This window comes from Felis catus, chromosome C1 (assembly GCF_018350175.1).
Source record: "Felis catus isolate Fca126 chromosome C1, F.catus_Fca126_mat1.0, whole genome shotgun sequence".
Lineage (NCBI taxonomy): Eukaryota > Metazoa > Chordata > Mammalia > Carnivora > Felidae > Felis > Felis catus.
The window spans coordinates 216,612,607-216,627,097 of record NC_058375.1 but is presented as its reverse complement, the minus strand read 5'-3'; the positions used below and the strand labels follow the sequence as shown (position 1 = coordinate 216,627,097).

Genomic DNA, 14,491 nt, shown 5'->3' with positions numbered 1-14,491 from the left:
CCATAGAGCTCTGTGGAGGCTGCAACTCAAACAACGACTTATTTAAAAAGCGAGAGATCTCAGGTGCTTGTTACCCCTCCCAAGTGTACTTGTATACTTGTACTTGGAAGGAGCAAGTGCATGGCCTGGAAGGAGGGAGCAAGGGAGGGACCTTCTTGCTTCCTGTGATGGTGCAGTTCACGCCACTGGCCTCCAAGTGAAGGACCATGCAGTTTCACTCCTGAAATACTGTTTTAGGAGTAAGTTCCCCAATGTGTGGGAAATGCCCCTGCCGGTTTAAGAGGCAGGAGAACACAGTGTTGCAAATGTGCGTGTCCAAGCCTGTCCACCACCTCACCGTCTATTTCACCTGTAAGGTGGGGAGGAAGAAAATGGGAACTAAACTCTCTGGGGTCTTGTGAGGACTGAATCAGCGAAGGTGCTGTGTGCCAGGCAGTGTGTGGGAGTGCTAAACGCTGCCTGCTGGGTTTCTCTTCCATCAGATTCCCCTGCCTGCTCCCTCCTGGCTACACAGATCCTGGTCCTTGATATGACCTGATGCAGAACAATATTCTTATGCAGATCAACCTGTTAGTTCTTCCTGAGGTCTCGAATGTAGGGCTTTCCATTGGATTCAGAAGGAAAATGTCACGAAGGGTCTGCTAATCAAACTGGATGCTTACACAGGCTTCTCGAGGCCTGGAAATGCAAAAGACACAGGAGATGCTCTTTCTGAGGGAGAGAGCTCCTTGGCAGGCCACCACCATTCTGGGATTCTGTGGCTGCTGGTCCTGGCCTCCCCTCCTTGCCTATCACCAAACAGCGTGCCCAGAGCACTGAAAAGGACACAAAGATGCACGACGAGGCCTCTTAGGAAAGAAGTTATAGCTGAGGAAATCTGGATTTTACTCAGAGTGAAATTAAACATGCGGACTTAGTGACACAGATCAGAGAGACTGCTGGTTGATTCTATTTCCTTTTAAGAAGATACTTTAGAACAGAGGATTTTTAGAGTGGGGAAAATATATGATACCACATAAGGGTAGGCATGTGTCGTTACACATTTGTCCAAACACAAAGAATACACGGCCCCAAGAGTGAATCCCAAGGTAAACTATAGGCTCTGAGTGATAATAAGGTGCCAACATCAGTTCATCGATTATACCAAATCGTACCACTCTGGAGGGAATGTGGATAGTGCGGGGAGGCTATGCATGGGTCGGGGCAGGGGGTACACGGGAACTCTCTGCACCTTCTGTTCAAAACTGCTGTTAACCAAAAACTGCTCTGAAAGCTAAAATCCATTAAAACAAAAGTTTAAAACAATTCTGACCACCCCCGGTAGCTGTACCTGGACACGAGTGCCACAATCACAGAATCGTCGCAAGCTCTGTCCACCTACTCTTGGTGCTCAAGGGTTCAAGGGCAGTGCCTCTAACATTCCTCGAGTGCAAAGGTAGAGAACCCCAGAACAGATCTGGCTTACCTTCAGAGTTTCAATGAAAAGGCCTCTCTGATAAGACCCAGGAACCAGCAAACTTCCAGAGAGGCACATAGACCCTGACCAGCTCTCAGGATGAGGTTTCTAGAGCCCATCAGCTTAGGGGGATGCAGAGGGGGCTCAGAGAGGGTGGGTGCTTTCCCCGAGGCTACACAGCTCACTGCTGAGCGCGGAACCCGGGGTCTTTTTGGGGGGTCGCACTACCTGTGCCCATCCCCCTTGCCACCGTGGCATTTTTTTTGGTCCTTGTGAGCATCGCCGTTTGCTTTGTTAACAGCAGAGAGAGAGAAATGTGTAAGGCTGAGCTTGATGCTAATCAGATGTAAATAATACCAACATCTAGCAAGCTTCCATGTACTCATTCACTTTTCTGTTTGCTCATTTATTCATCAAATGCATGTTGGACACTGACCGCAACGCTACACAGTGAGAAGGCAGGGCCTCTGTCCTCAAAGAACTCACAAAGTTGTGGGAAAAAATGGTGTTTTCAAGGCCACGTGGTTTCACACAAAGCCGGTGTGGGGGAGGCACAAGGATGGGAGACAGAGCAGAGCCCTGCCGGTCTGTCTCCGGGGTGAGCGCTAAGAACACTGGGTGGGGTCTACCCTTTCAAGGCTGTAGCTGTGTCGACAGAAAGGTCAGGCCAGCTTTAAGTGGCGACTCAAACCTCACCTGCAGAGAGGCAGGGGCCTCTGCGTGCACAGGGGAAGGGGGACTCATGGGGAATCAGAACCCAGCGCTCCTAACTTCCCCTGGGCCCTATTCTCACTTTTTAAGACCAAGGCAACTTTCAAGTTTGGAGATAGGTTTTCCTATGAAATTAGCCCATCGTCAAGACACAGATCCTGCTTGTCATCCGAGGTATTCGTAGAGCCGGACGTAAAAAGTAAAACCCCATTCCTAGAGCACTCCATACGGAACTGCTGGGGTCTTGCACGATGCCGGCAGGGTTATCCAGAATCCAGCCCAGGGTTTGCACGCTGCTGTGGGAGGACTCAGTCCGCAGAGTAGAAGGTTCCATTTGATCCACCTTACAGGACCAGGAATCTCTGGGATGGTGCTAAATGAGGGGTCCTCTTTCAGCCACGGCCCGGGACGCCCACTGACTCACACTGCCTTCGCCTCACAGGAAAGCCTTTATTTTCCACACCAAGCACAATGATCCCCCACCAGGCCTGACTCTGTAGGCTGAAACGACCCGGGAGAATCACCTCTCCCTACTGCCCTGGATACATGGGCTCGCCCGATGCAAAGATTCAGAGGCTCAGACAGATCCTGCCACTCCAAAACCTAAATCCCCTTTTAATGCAGCCAGACCTGCCTTTTAAAAATAGAAACGGTCATGCTATGTATGTTCAGGTGGCACTATGCTTTCTTTTTCTGTTGCTTTTTAAACTGACCCATCTAGACCATCATTTCTTAAATTTTTCTGTGCCTTAGAATAGATCACCATTTTGGCTTATTTAAAAAAAAAAAGTCTGTAGGTGTTATCAATACTCAATCAAAACCAAATCGAAGGCAGGCAAATCCTCAACGCTGCAGGGGCTCCTTATAGGGAAGGAATGCAGAGGGATCTAGGAATGGGGAGCGGCCCTACGTACACCCCGATTCCATCGTCGCCCCCCCCCCCCATCCCAGCAGCCGGCTTTGCACTCCTATTCCGGGTTTATGGGATCTTTTGGCCACCTTCCCAAGACTTCCCCCCGCCTGGGCCATTTCTAGCTATCTATAAATTAAACATCCTCCACGAGAGTATTATTTCGCAAGTGTTACTAGAGCTGATAAGCCTTAGTTAAAGGGAATCTCTGGTAGTCAGCAGAGCCGTCTGCTCCTGGAGCTGACTTTCCAAGTCACAGAACTTGCCAGCTAGTAATCACATTTACAGCATCACAGCAGAACCACGTGTGTGGGCCACCGCAACCAGCCAACCACTGACCTTGCCCGGCTCTGCACTCCCACCCCAGCAGCAACAAAGCCCCTCCCCCAGTTCACGGGGCACTCTTCAGAACGGTTTCTGGCAGCAGGTTGACTGAAAGATACAGAAGAAGCAAAAGGAAAGGCATTTGTGCTCAACCCACAATTCCCCAATTCACCTTCTGGCATGAGACTCAAGTCAGATCACCCCGGGGGGAAGGAAGGCTTTCTTTCCGCTCTCAGATCTACTGTGTTGCTCGGCTTCTGCAGACGGACGACCCTGCGGTCAACCCTGCCTGGACTGGACTCATTAGGGGCCCCACTTTTCTCCTTTTATAAACTGGGGGTTAAAACAAACACAAAAGAGGTAAGAACCTGACAAATCACGGAGGGGCCAGTGGGCTCGGTCCCTGAGGCCAGGACATTCTGGTCTAGCGGGAAGAGGTCTCAGCACTTACGTCCTGCCTACATTTGTCCTCGGGGGCCAACAATAATGCAGCCACGGCCACCCCAATCTTGGACGGTCCCACGCATATGAACACGAAGACCCCGGGAGGCTGTGCCTGGGCTCCACGCTCTTTTCACTTTTTTTTTTTTTAAAGTTTATTTTTGAGACAGAGAGAAACAGAGCATGAACGGGGGAGGGTCAGAGGGAGACACAGAATCTGAAACAGGCTCCAGGCTCTGAGCGGTCAGCACAGAGCCCGACGCGGGGCTCGAACTCACGGACCGCGAGATCATGACCTGAGCCGAAGTCGGCCGCCCAACCGACGGAGCCACCCAGGCGCCCCTCTTTTCACTTTTAACCGGAGGCCCCACGGTGTCACCTCAATGGGCAGCACCAACCACGCTCCCGATGGAAGGAGCCAGGACAACAGGTCAGCAACTACTTTAATCAAAACCGAATTTGGGTTGACTTCACGGGGAGAGGGCTTTTCCAGTCCGCTTCCCGTCGGAAGGCATCTGGAGATCAGAGAATCAGGCTGTTTTATATGAGGCCCAGAGTTGGGTGCCCCTGTGGGAGGGGTGGGGCAGAGGGGGAGTGAGAGACACCCCCCCAAGCCCTGGTCTGCAGCATCCCAAATTCAGCTCAGTGGCCCGCGAATGAAGGGCTTCTCTGGGCAGCTTCCCCTGGTTCTGGGCGCCAGGTGAACATGACGAGACTCTGACACTCGGCAGGACACCTGCGCGGTTGCACTTTGCTCATAGAAGATTCTGCAAGGCGAATCAGAACCGGCGACCCCGGCGGTCTGTGACACCGCCCCCCCCCAACCTGACAGCACCAGGCCATCTGCCCACACATGTTCTGCTCCCCAGCAGCCAGACGATGGTGTAGAACACACGGACTGTGCCCAGAGCACTCTGCTCCCTGATGGGGTAGCTGGGAGGTGAGGGGACACCCAAGTGTCCTAAGTAACCGCTATCCAGAAGGAAGTGTTACATAGGATAGGAAGGAGGCAGGTAAGAAGAAGGCAGAAAACGGTTGTTTCCTGCTGGAACATTCAAAAACGGCTTCAAGAAAGAGCGGTATTTGGTCTTCACCCAGACAGGGTGGTCAACCTCAGCGCCACAGACACTCCGGACTCGGGTCCTTTGTTGCCGAGGGCCCATCCTGGGGATCGTAGGGTTCTGAGCAGAACCCCTGGCCTCCCCCTACTCATGCCAATACACCCCTCCCCCAAGCCACGGCAGCTAAAAATGTGTGCAAATATTGCCAGATGTCACCAGGGGAGAACCACTGCTCCCAAGGGACAGGCAAGGCACACTCGCGTGAAAAGGGAAGGGGTGGTTCCCGTGTCTCCGAGTTCTCATTTTATTATTTTATTGATGCAGCCATCCTCTCTTGCCTCTGTATAGGATACGAGAAAGCTCTAGACGGTCCCTCTGTAAGAAAAGAAGCAATTATTTCCAGTAACCCTTCCCCAAATAGGGAGAAGAGCAAGAGTGACAGATGAGGCCACCAGGAGTCCTCGCTCGGTGACCGATGAGTCCTCAATTACCATTGGTTTAAAGCAATAAGTATCATGGACATGATGACAATGCGGGAAAGGAAATAAAACTAAGTTGCCAAAAATGAGCGATTTAAAATCCAAAGCATCGTTGTGTCGTTCTTAATCAGAAATCACCCTAAGCATGACGCGTGAACACTCTGGGCCATGAGCCGCCCGTGGGGGAGACGGGCCAGCGCGTACAAGGGGTCGATGGAGCGCATGAGCACCTGTGATCGCAGGTAAGCTCGCTGGCTCGCCCTCCAGGGAGCTCCCACAACGAGCCTCTGCCGGGACCCGTGCGCGGGGCTGCTCCGGCCACCGTACCCCCGGTCTGGAGCAGCCTCGACCCACTGTCCCCTCCCGGTTACTCCCGCACGAGGCCAGGCTGGCATCCTCCACTTACAGCAAGCGAGGGCTAGAAGCAACCTTAATCCAGCCCATTTTACAGATAGGGCAGATTCCTCCACACAATCTGGGGCAGGGAGCCAAGAGGAAGCAGAGAAAACCAAGCTGAAAGGTCACCCGCGCTTCCGTAGGCCAAGGGGGAAAGGCCTTTTGGCTTTAAAAATATTCCCCACAGCGTCCCTCAGGAGTAGCTTCGCACTCCCCAAACAAAGGAAAACGGCAGAAATTTCTTGGTGGTCCTTCTTGCTAAACTTAGCGAGACAAAGGGGACTCGAGGTGAAATTCAAAGCACACATAGTAGGCGTCACTTTGGTGACACGAAGACACACACCACACTCTGTGGTTTGCGTCACAACCACAGGGTCCCCCGCGGATGGTCACTCTTGAGGTGCCAGGCACTGGCTGCGGCCAGAGCTTCCCCCAGGGATGCTCAGCTTGTCTCTCCAGTCTTCGGCGCTCTGGGGACACACAGCTGAGGAATCGGAAGGATTTAATCAAGGGTAGCACTCAGCTGTGCACCTGTCCCCCGAACAGCTGCAAAGAAGCTCTGGAATTTGTGTGGAGAAAGACCAAGAAATTCCTACCGATTACCTAATCCGCCCCGTCTTCAAGAGCACACGGGATCGGGCCTGTCGGGTCGCGAAACTTCCTCTGCAGGATCCGCCGGAAGAGATTCTTCTAATAATACCATCTGCACAATCATCTTCCTACAGACGTTACAATTAAAACACGAGGAGGGTCTGATCGGGTCAGAGACGCCCCCGGATAGCCTCCAGGAGTGGAAGCAAATACTATGAGCTGTCAAACAGCCGCTTAAATATGCTTTGACAACTTCTGGATGCTTACCAAGTTTGTTTTCAGACCCGCTGACCACCCCACCCCACCCCCGCCCCGCCCAAGATTTGTGAAGTCGGGGACTTCTACGAAAATAAAAAACATCCAGGCCACAAATAACACCCTGGGAATTTCTGTCCGTACCATTACAAAGCTCGAGAAAAGCCTATTTGGGCAGAGTTATCACTTCTGCACCCCTTTTGGGATTTGGCTGCTGCGATATCTGGAAATCTTTTATCTGTGCCCAGGGGACCTGAAGGTTTGATATATTTCTCTCTAAATGTGGAAAACAACATGACTAAGAAGTGGGTTCAGAGCCCAGACCCCCCACCCCCACCACAGTCGGCAGTGGGAGACACGTGACCACCCTGCTGCCTTTATTAGCCAATGTGTCACCAGCTCCCGCACTCCCCGGGGGGGGGGGGGGGGGGGTGGCGGAGGATAAACGCAAGCTGGTAGCAGCCGCCACCCCCTTGCTCCTTACGATTTGCATAAAAGCTCCTGAGAAAGAGGAGAAGTGGGTCACGGGGACCAGTTCTGACACAATAAGATGAAATAAAACATCCGTGCCGTCTCATCTTCCTGCCACGCACGGCTCATCAGCAACCTGCGGGCACAGAGCAGGGGGGAGGCGTCCCTGCGGTGGGAAGACGCTGCTCTGGGGGGGGGGGGGGTGCCAAAGAGCCGCAGCAGCCCCGGAGCCTCCTCCCTGCACCTTGATGTATGTTGTGCTAAGCTCGCCTCCTTGGGGGAAAAAAAAAAAATCACTACCAGCTCCAGAACCTTCCATGAGGGGAAGGGGAGGGATGAGAGACAGAAGTGCCGTGGCCCAACAATTTGCGGGGCGCTGACGTCTTTCCTGACCCTCCCCTGTAGCGCCACCTCTGTCCCTAGGAGAGGTGCCGAAGACAGCGGCATGGCTGGTTTGGTACCAACACAGAAGTCCTCAAATCCGGACAAGGACGTTCATGGCCCCTGGGCCATCCAGCTCAGGACACTACTGTCGGGGGATCACCAGGTGGCCTGGCAGTGAGTGGGTGCTCATGCCGTGCCCCAGGTCCCCTTTCCTCCTGTCACTGCCTGGCAGACACCCCAAGGGCGGCACCTAGGGAGCACGGCACCCATGCGGAGAGCCAGGCCACACTGCCTCCTGCACTCAGGTCTTGCCCTTCGCTGTTTCCTAAGGCCTCCTCCCAAGGTCACGCCCTGAACCACCCAGACTGTGCCCGTCCACCCTCCCCTCCTGGCCACAACCGTCCCCAACATGCGTCTTCTCTCTCATACTCCTGCTTCAGGAGGCTCGGCTGACACATGTGTCCTTCCCAACCCTGCAGACCGTCCTCTGTCCCGCCGAGGCCACGGCACGTCCCTTGTCTAGTGCCGGTCCCTGACGCCCGAGACCCCACCGTGGACTCGGGTGGGTCCATCCGAACTCCAGCTCGCGGGACCAGGGCACCACAAACTGCGTCCGCGGAGCGGACAAGAGTGGGAGCACGGGGCCCCACCGCAGCTGCCCACACAGTGAGGGGGCCCCGCAGCCCTGGTCCCCCACGATCCCATTCCGACGATGCAAACCCGTAGGCTGCCCTGAAAACACGGGGTGCCATAGCCCGGAGCTGCTGTCCTCCGGGCCCCCCAACCACACTCGCCTCTCCTGCTCAGAGCTGGCCACCGGACCACGTTCCATCAACCACGATCACCTCCTCTCCCTCAGCCAGCGCTGAAAACACTCAGTGATCTCCCACAGAATAAAAACCAAACAGAGGCCTCCCCTCCGTGTGCCCTCTGGCCCCCTCCCAGGCGCCTCCCACCTCCTCGAGGGTGCACTGTGCTTCCTTCCTCTTCACCCTTCACTGGATTTCCAGAACGAGGGGACAGCCCGGCCCAGCCCTTCTGCAGCGATGGGAGCCCAGGCCACAATTCCGCTCAGAGACGCCCTGTCACCTGCAGAAGGAAGCGGCCACTCCTTAACCTGGCATTCCGGGCCTGGGACAGCCCCCTGCCACCCCTGCTGGGCAGAGTGGCTAAGGGGCTGAGCTCTTAGGCCAGAATGATGCAAAGCAAGCCCTGTGTGACTTCGGGAAAGTGACCTTGAGTCTCCGGGCCCAGTTTCATTTGGCAGGAAGGCCGTGAAGACAGGGGAGATGTGACAATGAAATGTGTATGAAGCATCTGTCCCAGTGCTTAGAACAAATGTGTGCTGCCTGCTGCCTCCCAAGATCCTTGGTTTCTTCCCAGGCCTTTCCAACTCCTTTCTAGTCCTGACCATGCCACACCCGGTCTCTCCACGGTCATCTGCTGGGGCTGGCAGGATCAGCCAAGTCCACCTCGTTGCTGGGGCCTGGCCACCCCTTCTCAGTGTCAATCCCCTGTCTGACCTCACACTTGCCCTTTACATAACCACCTCCCCGAGAAGACCTGGGTCCTTGAGACAGGAGCAGCAACTTTATCTCTAAACCCCAGGCCCTATCAGTGTTCTGCTTGATAAACGGTGTCGGGGGTTAACTTTTACCAGTCCAGGCGGCTGATTCAAGATCAATTCTGGAAGGGAGCAGTGGTGCCTCGGTCATGTTGCAGGTAACAGCAGAGGTCGGCTGATGCCCGTTTACACTGCTACACCACCCGGCAGCCCCCAACCCCCACGAGTTTATCTTCGAGGTCTCCAGCGGTGAGGGAAAGGCGTGGAGGGGAGGGTGATTCACTTCTTCCCGTGGCCACAAACCTCCTCCACCGCAGCGGATCTTGGGTGGCCGCCCCTGAGAAAACGTGACCCTCCTTCATGGACCACACGAAGCCATGCTTGGGGGTGGGGAGTTTCCAGAGTGTGACTGCCTGGGGGGAAAGCCTGCCCGGCAGCTGGCCAGAATTGAGGGGGGCAGGGGGCAGGGTCTGGAGCCTCAAGTAAGCACTCCAAGGAGGGGGGGATCCCCTGGTGGGTGGCTCCTTCCTTGCCCGCCCATCCAGCCTGGGCCACGCTCGCTATGCAGAGCAAACAGCCAGGACGAGAGCGGGTCAGCTGGTTGGCCAAGATTCAGCTAGCAAGGGCTGCCTGCGGGCCCTGGGCCTTCACCGAGATAGAAGGAAATGCAAGCCATCGATCCTGGAGTTCGGGATCCTCACTAAGACCTAGAACACCTGAAATAACTTAGAACCATCTAAGGAGAGGGTAATGACGAGTGAACCCCACAGTTAAAGCAAGGATCTAACGGCCCGGGGCCTTGGCACCTGGCATTTCGGAAGTGCTCAAAATGATGGGTTTTCGTTTTTCAAATGGCACATTCCGGAAAGCTGTCGGGAGCTGCGAGGGGACCCTGTGCGGGGGACTGCACGCTGAGAAGTCCCCCATGAAGAGGGTTACACGTGTGTGTGCGCAAACACCACCCCCCACTGTACCGTCAAAGAATTTCCAGAGAAGCATCAGAGGGCACCGGGCGTTTCTGGGCACGTACAACGGGACGTTCGCACAAAAGGTCTTTTTCCCTGGAAGAACTCCAGGGAATTAGGAGGCGACATGCAAGGAAATCTAACACCCGAGATGGCCATTGACCCAAGCAGGCTACCCAGACTCCCCACCGCTGCTTCGGCACATTCCAGCATTCACAGGACGCCATCGAATGCCAAGGCGAGGGGATAAACGTGGGGCCTCCAGCCCGCTCACAGCACTTGGGCACCACGCAGGTTGCCTGGGTCCACACTCTGCCAGCCTGGCCGGCGGCAGCCTCGTTCCTGAGAAACAACATCCAGCCGCGGTGTGGCCACGAGACGCACACCTTCCATGCACCTGCCTGGGTTTAAAGGCACCAGGCGTCAGCTGGCCCACCCCAAGCCAGACCTTCTAGGCCTTCTGCCTACACTGCAGGAGCCTGCTCACCCTGACCCTCCCTCTGCAGCCCAGGGCCCCTCGATGGGCCTCAAGGCTCAGCCAGACCAACTCTCAGCTGCCCCTTCCAATCTTAGCCAAGGCCAGGCTCAGCTGGAGGCACTTGAGAGATATTAATTTGGCGAATCCAGCTTATTCCCCCAAATGCTCCTATGTCATAAGGACTATTATTATCCCTCTTCTAACACAGAGAAAGTTGTAGTCACCGGTGGGAAAGGGGGCCCTGGATCTCAGGGTTAGGGGTGGAGCTGGACTGGAGCCCAGCCCTGACCCCCAGACTCTCAGAAAAAGCACCAACTCCACCCAAGAAGTAAGGCTGACACGTGCCCCCCACCCCACGTAGCCCTGCCTCTAGGGAGAGCCCAGCGGGTCCGCAAAGGGAGGCAGCAAAGGCAGTCAAGGTGCCTCCAATAAAATCCTGAAGGGCTTTGCTGGAGCTAGTCCTTCTGCTCTGCTCGGAAGGTGAGGGTGGAGAGGAGAGGGAGGGAGGGAAAGGGGAGGGGAAAGGAGGAGAGCAAAGTGGAAATGACTTTGGGAGCAAACAGAGATGGTGGTTAAAACACACACACACACACACACACACACACACACACACACACACACACACACACGCCCCTCACCCTACCGCCCTACTTCCCAGGGATGGGACACTGAAAGCCCAAGGCAGGCTGGGGTAAAAGAGGCCACTTTTCTGATCTGTATCTCAAGGACAGGTCCCAGTCCTGAGATTAATATTATCCCCAAATTCCCCTTCAGGACTCTGCTTTCCTTCTAGAGCTCCTGGAAAGACCGAGTAAACCCTCTGCTACCCTGACCACCCCCCCCCCCCCCCGCCCAAGCCCTGCACTGGCTTCAAGCTGGCTTCTGTTACTCTACCCCCCCCCAACCCCCCACGCCCTGCACTGGCTTCAAGCTGGCCTCTGCTTCCACCCAGGACTCCAGGGTGGCCTCGCAGGAAAACCAAAGTGGCCCCCATTCACTAAATCCACTGCCCAGCCCATCTGCTGGCCCCACCTCTCTCTGCCTGAGATCCCGACCCAGTGGCCTCTCCCTCCTCGTTCTCGCCCTTGACCTTGACCCTGGAAGGCCACAGGAAAGTCGGCCAATTGCGGAGGACCTCCCTTCCTCAAAGCAGAAATACTCACTTATAAATAAGCCATAAATTCTCACCATCAGACACATTCCGGATATAATGAGATCAGTACAAAGGCCTGGGCTTTTGGAAAACGGAGCGCTTCGCAGAAAACACGGAGACCTTCCGAGGTCTGTCAACTCAGTCCCTCCAAAGGGAGCGTTAGCAGCATTATTTCTAGAGCAAAACATCCTGGGGCACCTGGGTGGCTCAGTCAGTTGAACGTCTGACTTTGTCTGACTTCGGCTCAGGTCACGATCTTACTCAGGGTCGGTGAGTTTGAGCCCCACGTCGGGTTCTGTGCTGACAGCTGGGAGCCTAGAGCCCCCACTCACACTCACTCTCTCTCTCTCTCTCTCTCTCTCAAAAATAAACACGAAAAAATGTTTAAAGCAAAACCTCCTCATTTCTAGTAACAAAGACATTCTGCTAATGAAAAAGTGCGCACAAAGGAGCAAAAACGCTTTAAGATTGGGGTGAAAGTGTGAAGGAAAAATTTCCATAGATGTTTCATTGGCCACCAAGGTTTTAATAACCTTAACCATCGAGACAAATTTTTCAATTTGTCTGCTCATAGTCTGCTCTGGCTGCTACAACAGGGTATGACAGACTGCGGGGGGGTGAGAGGGGGTTAAGCAACCCGAGTTTATTTTCTCCAAGTTCAGGGTGTCAGCAGGGCTGGTTTCTTCTGAGGCCTCGCTCTTTGGCTCGTAGATGGCGTCCCCCATTGTGTCCTCACGTGGTGGTCCCTCTGTGCCTGCCTGTGTCCTAATCTCCTCTTATGAGGATGCCAGTCACAGATTAGGGTCCATCCTCGTGACTTCAATTTTCACTTAATGACTTCTTTAAAGACCTTTCTCCAAAGACACCTGGATGGCTCTGTCAGTTAAGCCTCTGACTTGGGCTCAGGCCATGATCTCACAGTTGTGAGTTCTAGCCCCACGTTGGGCTCTGCGCCAACACCTCGGAGCCTGGAGCTTGCTTGGGATTCTGTGTCTCCCCCTCTCTCTCTCTGTCCCTCCCCCACTCGTGCTCTCTCTTTCAAAAATAAATAAACACTAAAAAAAAATTAAAGACCCTTCTCCAAATAGTCATATCCTGACATACTGGGGGATGGCGGGGGGGGGGGGGGGGGGGGGGGGCGGGGGGCAGGGGGCCTAGAGCTTTAACATTCGAAACAATTCAGCTCCTGACAGTTATGATTCTTAAAGTAAGGGGAGCATTTGGTGTATAACGTTTGGATTTACAAAACACTTTTCTTTGCCTCCCCCAGTAAGATCTCAAAGCAACCCCGCCATCAATAGGCCCTTCGAGGCACAGCTCAGCTCCCGGGCTGCCCGGTGCTCCCGCTGGAATAACAGTTACTAGTCAGGCAAGAAGCTCGGCTCCCCCTACATGATGACCCAGTACAGCCTGCTCCGCCTGGAAGCAGCAGGGGACACCCTCCCCGGGGGGGCTCCCCCCCCCCCCCCCCCCCCCCCGTCTCCCTGCCATCCTCTCACAGAAACCGGGGAAATCAACCACACACGTGAGAGTTGGGATCGGTTTGGGTTTCTGCCTTTCCCTGGAACACTTTACTGGATTCATCGAAAAGCAAGCATGTGTCGCTCACATATTAAACCACGATCCACGTACACGGTCGGCAACGTCCGCTGAAGACCCCCAGCACGAGGCCGAATGCAATGCTCCGGTTTCTTCTATGCCATTTTGTTAAACTGCGTTATATTAACATACACAAATCAAGACTTTAGGCTTGAGGCTCTTGGTTCTTTTTTTTGTTTTGTTTTTTTAAGTTTATTTTATTTGTGTTCAGAGAGACAGAGAGAGCGTGAGCAGGGGAGGAGCAGAGACAGGGACAGGGAGAATCCCCAGCCGGCTGGAGCATGGCCTGAGCCGAAATCAAGAGTTGGAAGCATCACTGACTGAGCCACCCAGGAGCCCCGTTGGTTTTGTTTGGTTTTGTTTTGAATGTAGCTCTAAAAACAGGGATACGATGACCAATGACCCTGTCGCAAAGAAGGCGTCTCTTTCAGACCAGCATATCTGCCTCCGAGGTGGAAATAAGGCCCCAAAGATAAATGACAGCAATATTCTCTCCTGCCTCATTAGCAATCATCAGCAGGCGTGGGCCAGTAGGAAAACGGGGGTTGGAGTCTTGGGTCTTACTGGAGTCTTCTTTTTTTTTTTAAAGAATTGGTATATTTTTTAAAAAAATTTTAACACATTATTTTTGAGGGACAGAGACAGGCAGAGTATGAGCAGGGGAGCAGCAGAGAGAGAGAGGGAGACGCTGAATCCAAAACAGGCTCCAGGCTCCGAGCTGTCGGCACAGAGCCCGACGCGGGGCTCGAACCCACAAACCGTGAGATCATGACCTGAGCCGAAATCGGATGCTTCACCGACTGAGCCACCCAGGCACCCCTTGGGTCTTACTGGAGTCTTAAAGGACGACCTGTACATCTGTGCAGGGAAGGAAAAGACATGCCAGGCACTACCTTCTGGGTGCACGATGCCCAGCAAAGTTTGTGCCGCCCTGCCAGCCGCTTCCTGGAAGAATCAAAGCTCCAAGGGCCTAGCCTCCCTCTGCACCGGCCCCTCCCTCTTCCTTACAGGTCAGGATCAAAGACCAGGACCTTTTTCCAACAGAGAGCCCCCATGGCATGCAGGACAGACAGAGCCTCACTGGGGATGGAAAAGAGGAGCTTGGACATCTCCAGTGAACAAATTCAAGCATGAATAAATCACACTTTCTGAAACGACATTACAAATATGTGTAAGACACTGCAGCTTACTTGCCCACAGAGTCAGGAATCCTGCTCCGGGGAGGCCAGGGGAACACAGGGAAGCCACCTGCT

At 54.3% G+C, this 14,491-nt stretch overlaps 1 protein-coding gene across 6 annotated transcripts in view; it reads right to left on the bottom strand.

The window, feature by feature from the left end:
• Positions 1-14,491, bottom strand: part of AGAP1 (ArfGAP with GTPase domain, ankyrin repeat and PH domain 1) — a 554,841-nt gene that overhangs the window by 403,627 nt on the left and 136,723 nt on the right. The window lies entirely within an intron of this gene.